Consider the following 13,539-nt stretch of genomic DNA (forward strand, 5'->3'; position numbering starts at 1 on the left):
TCGCTCTGTGTGTGAGAGAGCGTGAGTGAGCTCTTCGGCTTGTGTCTGGCCCAATGATGTATATAAACTCTGGATGACTGACAGGGCTGTATTGAAGCCATCTTGGTATTCCTCCATTGTAAAAAAAAAAAACAAACAAATGTAAAAATGTATTATTATTTTTTTTAACCCTTAAAGTATAATTTTTAGAGTACTAATGTTACTGTCCTCACTACAACAACAAATACTTAAGTACATGTCATTTTGTCCTTTGCATTTAATTGAAATACTGTAGAATTCCACTCATTCCTATGGAGGACTGATCTTACTGGGGAGTGGCAATATGGCCGACCACTGGCTTCAAAGCCTCTCATTGGCCAATACATGGCATCAGCAATCCAGGGTTTATATGCCCCCCCCCATCCTCGCCTCCTTCTGTTAAAAACAATTTGTTATGAAATGACAGGACGGGCAACGTTTAAGCTACAGGAGTCCACCCACCCGGGATTCTGTTGTTTTAACGTTTACCGTTGATGTTTGGTTTATTGTCAACGTTCCCTCTCTCTGGTATCTAATGGTGATGCCTTGTTTACCTCACTGTGGTGCTTTTCAACATTTGGGTTTAATAAACGGTATCCCCGTTCATAGAAATATCATTCAAGAAATATCATTCTAGATTATTTTTTCTATGTCGCCGTTGTTGTGTGTAGATGATCAGCCCGAGAGGTGCTGTGCACTCCACTAGCAGGGAACGCAGTGGGGGGGGGGGGGGGGGGTCTATTCTGGTCCAATAAGGTTTCACTATAATGCCCTTTTATATGTCCATGCTGTTACACTGTAGTAGAACATGAAAATAAAAAAAACAACTGCTTCAAGACAAGTTCTTGTCTCTCAACAGAGAACTCGGTGTGTCGTCACCGAAGCTGTCGTCTTTCTCGACCCCTCTGGTTTACTGTGTGTGTTGTAGGTTATTTCTGTGGATATCAACCGACCACGTTCCAATTCTACCAGATATAGTACTGAACAGAAAGGGGAAATATATATGCTAAAATGTTGTTTACACGTAATAGTTAATATCTTTACACCTATTATATATCTAGCTACAGTATTATTGAGCGAAGGCAGGTTTGAATTCAGTTCTTGTATAAAGTGTACACCCACCCTATCAGCCTACATCACCTTGTCTCTCTGAAACGTAAATACCTTTCAGCTAGTTCTGAGTAACTGTGTTTAACCATCATGCTACTAAATAAACTAGGGTATGTGGTTCACCTGATTTCCCTAAAGGTGTCAGGATCAATGATATATCATCCATTATTTACATCAGTCAGTGTAACAGAACAGATCTGGATGAATGGAACTTGGGGGAACAGCAGAACAGAACAGACCTGGATGAATGGAACCCGGGGGAACAACAGAACAGAGCTGGATGAATGGAACCTGGGGGAACAACAGAACAGAACAGACCTGGATGAATGGAACCTGGGGGAACAACAGAACAGAACAGAGCTGGATGAATGGAACCTGGGGAACAACAGAACAGATCTGGATGAATGGAACCTGGGGGAACAACAGAACAGATCTGGCTGAATGGAACCTGGGGGAACAACAGAACAGATCTGGATGAATGGAACCTGGGGAATAACAGAACAGAACAGACCTGGATGAATGGAACCTGGGGGAATAACAGAACAGAGCTGGTTGAATGGAACCCGGGGGAATAACAGAACAGAACTGGTTGAATGGAACCCGGTGGAATAACAGAATAGAACAGACCTGGATGAATGGAACCTGGGGGAATAACAGAACAGAACAGACCTGGATGAATGGAACCTGGGGGAATAACAGAACAGATCTGGATGAATGGAACCTGGGGAATAACAGAACAGAACAGAGCTGGATGAATGGAACCTGGGGGAATAACAGAACAGATCTGGATGAATGGAACCTGGCGGAATAACAGAACAGAGCTGGATGAATGGAACTTGGGGAGAACAACAGAACAGAGCTGGTTGAATGGGACTTGGGGGAATAACAGAACAGAGCTGGATGAATGGAACCTTGGGAATAACATAACAGAGCTGGATGAATGGAACCTGGGGGAACAACAGAACAGAGCTGGATGAATGGAACCTGGGGGAATAACAGAACAGAGCTGGATGAATGGAACCTGGGGGAATAACAGAACAGAACTGGATGAATGGAACCTGGGGGAATAACAGAACAGAGCTGGATGAATGGAACTTGGGGAGAATAACAGAACAGAGCAGAGCTGGAAGAATGGAACCTGGCGGAATAACAGAACAGATCTGGATGAATGGAACCTGGCGGAATAACAGAACAGATCTGGATGAATGGAACCTGGGGGAATAACAGAACAGAACAGCTGGCTGAATGGAACCTGGGGGAACAACAGAACAGATATGGATGAATGGAACCTGGGGAATAACAGAACAGACCTGGATGAATGGAACCTGGGGGAATAACAGAACAGAGCTGGTTGAATGGAACCCGGGGGAATAACAGAACAGAGCTGGTTGAATGGAACCCGGTGGAATAACAGAATAGAACAGACCTGGATGAATGGAACCTGGGGGAATAACAGAACAGAACAGACCTGGATGAATGGAACCTGGGGGAATAACAGAACAGATCTGGATGAATGGAACCTGGCGGAATAACAGAACAGAGCTGGATGAATGGAACTTGGGGAGAACAACAGAACAGAGCTGGTTGAATGGGACTTGGGGGAATAACAGAACAGAGCTGGATGAATGGAACCTTGGGAATAACAGAACAGAGCTGGATGAATGGAACCTGGGGGAACAACAGAACAGAGCTGGATGAATGGAACCTGGGGGAACAACAGAACAGAGCTGGATGAATGGAACCTGGGGGAATAACAGAACAGAGCTGGATGAATGGAACCTGGGGGAATAACAGAACAGAACTGGATGAATGGAACCTGGGGGAATAACAGAACAGAGCTGGATGAATGGAACTTGGGGAGAATAACAGAACAGAGCAGAGCTGGAAGAATGGAACCTGGCGGAATAACAGAACAGATCTGGATGAATGGAACCTTAGGGAATAACAGAACAGAACAGCTGGATGAATGGAACCTGGCGGAATAACAGAACAGAGCTGGATGAATGGAACTTGGTGGAATAACAGAACAGAGCTGGTTGAATGGAACCTGGGGGAATACAGAACATAGCTGGATGAATGGAACCTGGGGGAATAACAGAACAGAGCTGGTTGAATGGAACCTGGGGGAATAACAGAACAGAGCTGGATGAATGGAACCTGGGGGAATAACAGAACAGAGCTGGATGAATGGAACCTGGGGGAATAACAGAACAGAGCTGGTTGAATGGAACCTGGGGGAATAACAGATCAGAGCTGGATGAATGGAACCTGGCGGAATAACAGAACAGAGCTGGATGAATGGAACCTGGGGGAATAACAGAACAGAGCTGGATGAATGGACCCTGGGGGAATAACAGAACAGAGCTGGATGAATGGGACTTGGGGGAATAACAGAACAGAACAAACCTGGATGAATGGAACCTGGGGGAATAACAGAACAGAGCTGGTTGAATGGAACCTGGGGGAATAACAGAACAGAGCTGGTTGAATGGGACTTGGGGGAATAACATAACAGAGCTGGATGAATAGAACCTGGGGGGGAATAACAGAACAGAGCTGGATGAATGGAACCTCTCTCCTCTGTCCCTAGCACCATCCCTCTCTCTGTCCCTAGCACCGTCCCTCTCTCCTCTGTCCCTAGCTCCGACCCTCTCTCTGTCCCTAGCACCATCCCTCTCTCCTCTGTCCCTAGCTCCGACCCTCTCTCCCCTTTCCCTAGCACTGTCCCCCTCTCCTCCATCCCTCCCTGCTCTGCCCCCAGCTCCGCCCCTCTCCTCAATTCCTCCCTGCTCTGCCCCCAGCTCCGCCCCTCTCCTCAATCCCTCCCTGCTCTGCCCCCAGCTCCGCCCCTCTCCTCCATCCCTCACTGCTCTGCCCCCAGCTCCGCCCCTCTCCTCAATCCCTCCCTGCTCTGCCCCCACTCCGCCCCTCTCCTCAATTCCTCCCTGCTCTGCCCCCAGCTCCGCCCCTCTCCTCAATCCCTCCCTGCTCTTCCCCCAGCTCCGCCCCTCTCCTCAATCCCTCCCTGCTCTGCCCTCAGCTCCGCCCCTCTCCTCTTTTCTCTCTCCGCTCTGCCCCCAGCTCCCCCCCTCTCCTCAATTCCTCCCTGCTCTGCCCCCAGCTCCGCCCCTCTCCTCAATCCCTCCCTGCTCTTCCCCCAGCTCCGCCCCTCTCCTCAATCCCTCCCTGCTCTGCCCCCAGCTCCGCCCCTTTCCTCAATTCCTCCCTGCTCTGCCCCCAGCTCCGCCCCTCTCCTCAATCCCTCCCTGCTCTGCCCCCAGCTCCGCCCCTCTCCTCCATCCCTCACTGCTCTGCCCCCAGCTCCGCCCCTCTCCTCAATCCCTCCCTGCTCTGCCCCCACTCTGCCCCTCTCCTCAATTCCTCCCTGCTCTGCCCCCAGCTCCGCCCCTCTCCTCAATACCTCCCTGCTCTTCCCCCAGCTCCGCCCCTCTCCTCAATCCCTCCCTGCTCTGCCCTCAGCTCCGCCCCTCTCCTCTTTTCTCTCTCCGCTCTGCCCCCAGCTCCGCCCCTCTCCTCAATTCCTCCCTGCTCTGCCCCCAGCTCCGCCCCTCTCCTCAATCCCTCCCTGCTCTTCCCCCAGCTCCGCCCCTCTCCTCAATCCCTCCCTGCTCTGCCCCCAGCTCCGCCCCTCTCCTCAATTCTTCCCTGCTAGTTCCCCCAGCTCCGCCCCTCTCCTCAATCCCTCCTTGCTCTGCCCCCAGCTCCGCCCCTCTCCTCAATCCCTCCCTGCTCTGCCCCCAGCTCCGCCCCTCTCCTCAATTCCTCCCTGCTCTGCCCCCAGCTCCGCCCCTCTCCTCAATCCCTCCCTGCTCTTCCCCCAGCTCCGCCCCTCTCCTCAATCCCTCCCTGCTCTGCCCCCAGCTCCGCCCCTCTCCTCAATTCTTCCCTGCTAGTGCCCCCAGCTCCGCCCCTCTCCTCAATCCCTCCCTGCTCTGCCCCCAGCTCCGCCCCTCTCCTCAATCCCTCCCTGCTCTGCCCCCAGCTCCGCCCCTCTCCTCAATCCCTCCCTGCTCTGCCCCCAGCTCCGCCCCTCTCCTCTGTGCCTTTGTTCCTCTGACAGTGGTCTCATTGTGCTCTTCAGAGGCACCGCTCAACAATAAGCTAACGGCAGGTGGGCTGGGCTGAACAGAGACCCACTGCACTGGTACAATACTGTGTGTATGTGTCTTGGTTAAATGGACCGCAAAGCAATGAGGAGAGGATTTATCAGCCACACGCACACACAGCAGGACTTTATAATAAAGGAATTCATTAAAAAGTTGATGATGTATTTTTCATGAATTTAAATAAATAAAACACAAGATAAGACCTGTAACAATCACAAAAGTACAAACGTTATTTGAGAGAGTTAAGAGAATAGTCATAGGAATGTGGTTTGCATTGTACGAACCCTACAAAAGGTCAATAACGACACATTCCAACAGCTAACAGGGCTTCCACCAACAAACCACGAGAGCGTTTCCATGGTGCCTGCACTTGACGAACAGGTTATGTCTGTCTGGTCCCTCCCACTCTGTTAGTGGGGTTGGACACTATTGTTGCGTTCTGGGGTTTGGGGAGTGGGGGCTGTCACTCTGACTGCTTTCAGGAATGTTAAGTCATGTGAAACTTGACTTGATGGTTCTTCATTGGAACGTGGAGTGTGACTGTGCCTTGATGAGTTTGGGATGGAGGGGGACGCTGGGTGTGACTGTGCCTTGATGAGTTTGGGATGGAGGGGGACGCTGGGTGTGACTGTGATGAGTTTGGGATGGATGGGGACGCTGGGTGTGACTGTGATGAGTTTGGGATGGATGGGGACGCTGGGTGTGACTGTGATGAGCTTGGGATGGATGGGGGACGCTGGAGTGTGACTGTGATGAGTTTGGGATGGATTGGGGACGCTGGAGTGTGACTGTGATGAGTTTGGGATGGATGGGGGACGCTGGGTGTGACTGTGATGAGTTTGGGATGGATGGGGACGTGGAGTGTGACTGTGATGAGTTTGGGATGGATGGGGGACGCTGGAGTGTGACTGTGATGAGTTTGGGATGGATGGGGACGTGGAGTGTGACTGTGATGAGTTTGGGATGGATGGGGACGTGGAGTGTGACTGTGATGAGTTTGGGATGGATGGGGACGTGGAGTGTGACTGTGATGAGTTTGGGATGGATGGGGGACGTGGAGTGTGACTGTGATGAGTTTGGGATGGATGGGGACGTGGAGTGTGACTGTGATGAGTTTGGGATGGATGGGGACGTGGAGTGTGACTGTGATGAGTTTGGGATGGATGGGGGACGTGGAGTGTGACTGTGATGAGTTTGGGATGGATGGGGACGTGGAGTGTGACTGTGATGAGTTTGGGATGGATGGGGACGTGGAGTGTGACTGTGATGAGTTTGGGATGGATGGGGACGTGGAGTGTGACTGTGATGAGTTTGGGATGGATGGGGGACGTGGAGTGTGACTGTGATGAGTTTGGGATGGATAGGGTATTTCTACAAACTCCATGATTATCTACTGTATTTCTGCATACTGCATGATTATCTACTGTATTTCTATATACTCCATGATTATCTACTGTATTTCTGCATACTCCATGATTATCTACTGTATTTCTGCATACTGCATGATTATCTACTGTATTTCTATATACTCCATGATTATCTACTGTATTTCTGCATACTGCATGATTATCTACTGTATTTCTACAAACTCCATGATTGTCTACTGTATTTCTACATACTCCATGATTATCTACTGTATTTCTATATACTCCATGATTATCTACTGTATTTCTACAAACTCCATGATTATCTACTGTATTTCTGCATACTCCATGATTATCTACTGTATTTCTATATACTCCATGATTATCTACTGTATTTCTATATACTCCATGATTATCTACTGTATTTCTACAAACTCCATGATTATCTACTGTATTTCTGCATACTCCATGATTATCTACTGTATTTCTATATACTGCATGATTATCTACTGTATTTCTATATACTCCATGATTATCTACTGTATTTCTGCATACTGCATGATTATCTACTGTATTTCTACAAACTCCATGATTATCTACTGTATTTCTACATACTCCATGATTATCTACTGTATTTCTACATACTCCATGATTATCTACTGTATTTCTGCATACTGCATGATTATCTACTGTATTTCTACATACTCCATGATTGTCTACTGTATTTCTATATACTCCATGATTATCTACTGTATTTCTATATACTCCATGATTGTCTACTGTATTTCTGCAAACTGCATTATTATCTACTGTATTTCTATATACTCCATGATTATCTACTGTATTTCTACATACTCCATGATTGTCTACTGTATTTCTACATACTGCATGTGCATGCAAAACTTTAAGAGAAATGTACTTATAAATGTGTATATTATTGTGTTGTTGTGTCCTTGCAGAGGGCAAGCAGGCTGCCATTCAAAATTCCTCCAAAGTCTCCTTGTCTGTGAGAGATTTCCATGGTTCTCAAATCGTCACTCCGGGGTAAGCCTACACCAAACACAGCCCTTATTGGATATACCCTGATGAAGACAGCTTGGCTGTCGAAACGTTGGTAATTACATTTTTGCATCTGAGCTCCTAGAGTGTGCGACTCCCTTTTATTTTCAAGTTTTCTACTCCGCTAGCCAGGACCTCACCTAAATAGGTGTGTTTTTCTTTTTCTTCTGGAAAAACTATTGGAACCATTTCCCTGTTTGACCGCTGGGTTTTTATTTTGTTCTCTCTCTCTCCCTCTGTCTGTCTGTTTGTTCTCTGTTTGTTCTCTCTCCCACTTTTTCTCTCTCTCTCTCTCTCTCTCTCTCTCTCTCTCTCTCTCTCTCTCTCTCTCTCTCTGTCTCTCTCTCTGTGTGTGTGTGTGTGTGTTGGGTTGGTTACTTCTCTGAGACCCTGTTGGTTGGGTGTGATTGGCAGGTCAGATTAACAGAAGTAGTGTGCTACATTTTACAGCTGTCCAGGCCAACCAGATCTGGGTTAAGAGCCAGCCAGAGAGTTCTGTTGGTCCTCTCTCTGTCTCTCTCCCTCGGTCTCTCTCTCTCCCTCTGTCCCTCTCTCTCTTTCCCGCTCTCTCCCCCCTCTCTGTTTCTCTCTCTCTCTCCCTCTGTCCCTCTCTCTATCTCCCGCTCTCTCCCCCCTCTCTCTATCTCCCGCTCTCTCCCCCCTCTCTCTGTTTCTCTCCCTCTGTCTCTCTCCCGCTCTCTCCCTCTGTCTCGCTCTCTGTCTCTCTCTCTGTCCCTCTGTCTCTCTCTCTCTCCGTCTGTCCCTCTCTCCCTCTGTCTCTCTCTCCCTCTCTCTCTCTCCCTCTGTCCCTCTGTCTCTCTCTCTCTCTCTCTTTCTCCCTCTGTCTTTCTCTCTCTCTCTCTCTCTCCCTCTGTCCCTCTGTCTCTCTCTCTCCCGCTCTGTCCCTCTGTCTCTCTCCCGCTCTCTCCCTCCCCCGTCTCTGTCTCTCTCCCTCTCTGTCCCTCTGGCACCATCCTAACAATAGCTGCATGTGTACCTATCTTTTATAGTACATGGCTGAATTACTCCAATAAAACCAATATGGGGACAGTAAAAAATGGCAGATTGATGCAATGCTGATGGTTAAGCTAAGCTGGCACACGCCCAGGATGTAAAATGGGCCATTATTTTACTCTAAGACTCTTCTAAGAGGACATAACCACCTGGCCTGCAGGGCACAGAGCTAGCTAAGTGACTACAGTACCTGCTAGCTAAGTGGCTACAGTTCCTGCTAGCTAAGGGACGCTAGCTAAGTGACTACAGTACCTGCTAGCTAAGTGGCTACAGTACTTGCTAGCTAAGTGGCTACAGTACCTGCTAACTAAGTGACTACAGTACCTGCTAGCTAAGTGACTACAGTACCTGCTAGCTAAGTGGCTACAGTACCTGCTAGCTAAGGGACGCTAGCTAAGTGGCTACAGTACCTGCTAGCTAAGTGACTACAGTACCTGCTAGCTAAGTGACTACAGTACCTGCTAGCTAAATGACTACAGTACCTGCTAGCTAAGTGACTACAGTACCTGCTAGCTAAGTGGTTACAGTACCTGCTAGCTAAGTGGCTACAGTTCCTGCTAGCTAAGTGGCTACAGTACCTGCTAGCTAAGTGACTACAGTACCTGCTAGCTAAGTGACTACAGTACCTGCTAGCTAAGTGACTACAGTACCTGCTAGCTAAGTGACTACAGTACCTGCTAGCTAAGTGGCTACAGTTCCTGCTAGCTAAGGGACGCTAGCTAAGTGACTACAGTACCTGCTAGCTAAATGACTACAGTACCTGCTAGCTAAGTGGCTACAGTACCTGATAGCTAAGTGACTACAGTACCTGCTAGCTAAGTGGCTACAGTACCTGCTAGCTAAGTGGTTACAGTACCTGCTAGCTAAGTGGCTACAGTACCTGCTAGCTAAGTGGCTACAGTACCTGCTAGCTAAGTGACTACAGTACCTGCTAGCTAAGTAACTACAGTACTTGCTAGCTAAGTGACTACAGTACCTGCTAGCTAAGTGACTACAGTACCTGCTAGCTAAGTGGCTACAGTACCTGCTAGCTAAGTGGTTACAGTACCTGCTAGCTAAGTGGCTACAGTACCTGCTAGCTAAGTGGCTACAGTACCTGCTAGCTAAGTGACTACAGTACCTGCTAGCTAAGTAACTACAGTACCTGCTAGCTAAGTGGTTACAGTACCTGCTAGCTAAGTGGCTACAGTACCTGCTAGCTAAGTGACTACAGTACCTGCTAGCTAAGTAACTACAGTACCTGCTAGCTAAGTGGTTACAGTACCTGCTAGCTAAGTGGCTACAGTTCCTGCTAGCTAAGTGGCTACAGTACCTGCTAGCTAAGTGCCTACAGTACCTGCTAGCTAAGTGACTACAGTACCTGCTAGCTAAGTGACTACAGTACCTGCTAGCTAAGTGACTACAGTACCTGCTAGCTAAGTGGCTACAGTACCTGCTAGCTAAGTGACTACAGTACCTGCTAGCTAAGTGACTACAGTACCTGCTAGCTAAGTGACTACAGTACCTGCTGGCTAAGTGACTACAGTACCTGCTAGCTAAGTGACTACATATATATATTTAAAAGGAGCTGCACTGAACCCATAGAACGAATGGAATAGCCCCCAAACGTGCAAACTCAAAGCTAAGTCAAGCGCGCCTGGGAGGACGTCTAGGGAATATGGAGAGATACATATTTGACCCAGGCTTGTGTGTGGAGGGAAGGGAACCTCAGGATGTGTCCTTAAAACGCGCCACTGTTGTTGGTGCAGTCTGAACCTGAAGCCATCGAGGGGGTGTCTAGCCAGTCCTCAGCCTCCACTAACAAAGTCCACAACCAGAATCCCAAGCTGCATGTTGTCGTATCAGAAGCTCATATTGACATATAGCCCATACTCCTTCATCCATCCCTGTTGCTCTGCGTGACAGGCCTAAGCCAACGACACCATTATGATGAAGACAGGCAGCCAGAACTAATCAAACATCCATCCCTCTCTGTTCTAATCCTAATGATATAGCAGGGCTCAAGGAATGGAGGGTGTATCGTGTGTACGTTAAGTTTGTTAAACCTATGGACTAGATTCACATTGGTGGATGCATTTTAAGCCACAGGCGTTAGGATGTATGGATGCCTTGGCGTGGTGTGGCTATAGTGTGTGTGTGTGTGTGCGCGTTTGTGTGGGGCTACAGAAAGCGAGCCTTGTGGTGGCAGGGGTTATCTGGGCTCCTCACACGCTGTGGGCTCGTCTGCTGGTCCCTGAGGAGAGGAGAGGAGCTGTTGGCTGCATATGTTTAAGGCACTCAAGCAGGAAGGCACAGAGGCTGTTTACACAGGGAGCCCAATATCTTTCACAGTGTATATAGTGATTATGTTTATACACACACACACACACACACACACACACACACACACACACACACACACACACACACACACACACACACACACACACGTAGAAACACATATACAGCCCCCTTTTTGTAAGATTGACTAACACACGGTAGAAGCTTGCTTAAAGGGGCCATTTGGTTGTTCTGTTTTGTGCTGATGGTTGATAAGAATCACTGAGGTCCATAAAATCAACAGCTTCCCAACATGAGAGGAGGACAAAGCCCCTCTCTCTGTTTAATGATGGCAGGCAGACAGGCAGACAGACAGGCAGACAGGCGGGCGGACGGACGTAGGGGTGACATCAGAGTTGTTGTTATGGGTCCTTATCGTGTCTGTATCAAGCCTGTTTTCCATTACAGTGTCCACGTCTACATATTGTCATCGTGTTTTTATCATGGAAACTCCATTAGTGTCTTGGCAACAAATATCCATGTTTCAATGATGATAACATTTTTAGGGCTCGGCACACTAGACACCATTTAACCACCGCGTCTCTCTCCACAAGCACCCGTGTTTGAATGTTGAATGACTGTTTACGACTGCACATTGAGATGCAGACACCATGTAGGCTACACACAGAGATTTGATTTGATTTGATTATGCACCACGATCACACTTGGTCACACACACACACACACACACACACAAGCACACGGCTGTAGCTAAGACAATAGAATAGACAGTGGCAGAGTTGACAGTGTACTAGATGCCATTATCGATATATCTGTGGATCCTACATATTAGTGCGACCTATCAGAATGTGTTTAGGCTGTGTGTATCTCACACATTGTATCCTACTGCACGAATGATGTTTCCTTTCTGTGTGTATAGCACTGTCCATTGAAGCTAAAAATAAGTTGAATGTTGATTATATTTCTCTTTAGGAGAATCAACACATGGTGACTGTTACCTCTTCACACACTGACTGTATTCTTTAGTATGTTGTTACTCGCAGTGTAAATAAAAACTCTACTTCAGAATGTTATTACTGAGCAGTGTAAATATAAACTCTACTTCATAATGTTATTACTGAGCAGTGTAAATATAAACTACACTTCAGAATGTTATTACTGAGCAGTGTAAATATAAACTACACTTCAGAATGTTGTTACTGAGCAGTGTAAATATAAACTACACTTCAGAATGTTATTACTGAGCAGTGTAAATATAAACTACACTTCAGAATGTTGTTACTCGCAGTGTAAATATAAACTACACTTCAGAATGTTGTTACTCGCAGTGTAAATATAAACTACACTTCAGAATGTTATTACTGAGCAGTGTAAATATAAACTACACTTCAGAATGTTGTTACTCGCAGTGTAAATAAAAACTACACTTCAGAATGTTATTACTGAGCAGTGTAAATAAAAACTCTACTTCAGAATGTTGTTACTGAGCAGTGTAAGTATAAACTACACTTCAGAATGTTGTTACTCGCAGTGTAAATAAAAACTACACTTCAGAATGTTATTACTGAGCAGTGTAAATATAAACTACACTTCAGAATGTTGTTACTCGCAGTGTAAATAAAAACTACACTTCAGAATGTTTTTACTGAGCAGTGTAAATATAAACTCTACTTCATAATGTTGTTACTCGCAGTGTAAATAAAAACTACACTTCAGAATGTTATTACTGAGCAGTGTAAATATAAACTACACTTCAGAATGTTGTTACTCGCAGTGTAAATAAAAACTACACTTCAGAATGTTATTACTGAGCAGTGTAAATATAAACTCTACTTCATAATGTTGTTACTCGCAGTGTAAATAAAAACTACACTTCAGAATGTTATTACTGAGCAGTGTAAATATAAACTCTACTTCATAATGTTATTACTGAGCAGTGTAAATAAAAACTACACTTCAGAATGTTATTACTGAGCAGTGTAAATATAAACTCTACTTCATAATGTTATTACTGAGCAGTGTAAATATAAACTCTACTTCATAATGTTATTACTGAGCAGTGTAAATATAAACTACACTTCAGAATGTTGTTACTCGCAGTGTAAATAAAAACTCTACTTCAGAATGTTGTTACTCGCAGTGTAAATAAAAACTCTACTTCAGAATGTTGTTACTCGCAGTGTAAATAAAAACTCTACTTCAGAATGTTGTTACTGAGCAGTGTAAATAAAAACTCTACTTCAGAATGTTATTACTGAGCAGTGTAAATAAAAACTACCCTTCAGAATGTTATTACTGAGCAGTGTAAATATAAACTACACTTCAGAATGTTGTTACTGAGCAGTGTAAATATAAACAGCCATTTTAATGATGGTGACGGGCATGTCCATGAAGTGGTTGTTGTCCTCTGTGTAAGAACTCTCCAGGGTTGTGTTCATTAGATACCAAACGGACAAAAACCGAGAGGAAGGAAATACATGGGCTTTGTTGAAAGAGAAACGACTCCTTTTAGTTTTCCGTTGCAAAATGTTTTGAAACACTTTTGGTTGCATGTCCTAATGAACATG

At 46.3% G+C, this 13,539-nt stretch overlaps 1 protein-coding gene across 1 annotated transcript in view; it reads left to right on the plus strand.

Annotated features, from left to right (window-relative positions):
• The window catches only part of LOC139392409 (zinc finger protein 704-like), a 79,341-nt gene extending 79,201 nt beyond the window's left edge, over positions 1-140 (plus strand). The window contains exon 9 of the mRNA XM_071140382.1: positions 1-140. This exon is cut by the window's left edge and continues 3,979 nt beyond it. The gene's annotated coding sequence lies outside the window, so the exon portion shown is untranslated.
• The last annotated feature ends 13,399 nt before the right edge of the window (positions 141-13,539 follow it).

Source organism: Oncorhynchus clarkii, chromosome 32 (assembly GCF_045791955.1).
Source record: "Oncorhynchus clarkii lewisi isolate Uvic-CL-2024 chromosome 32, UVic_Ocla_1.0, whole genome shotgun sequence".
Classification (NCBI taxonomy): domain Eukaryota; kingdom Metazoa; phylum Chordata; class Actinopteri; order Salmoniformes; family Salmonidae; genus Oncorhynchus; species Oncorhynchus clarkii.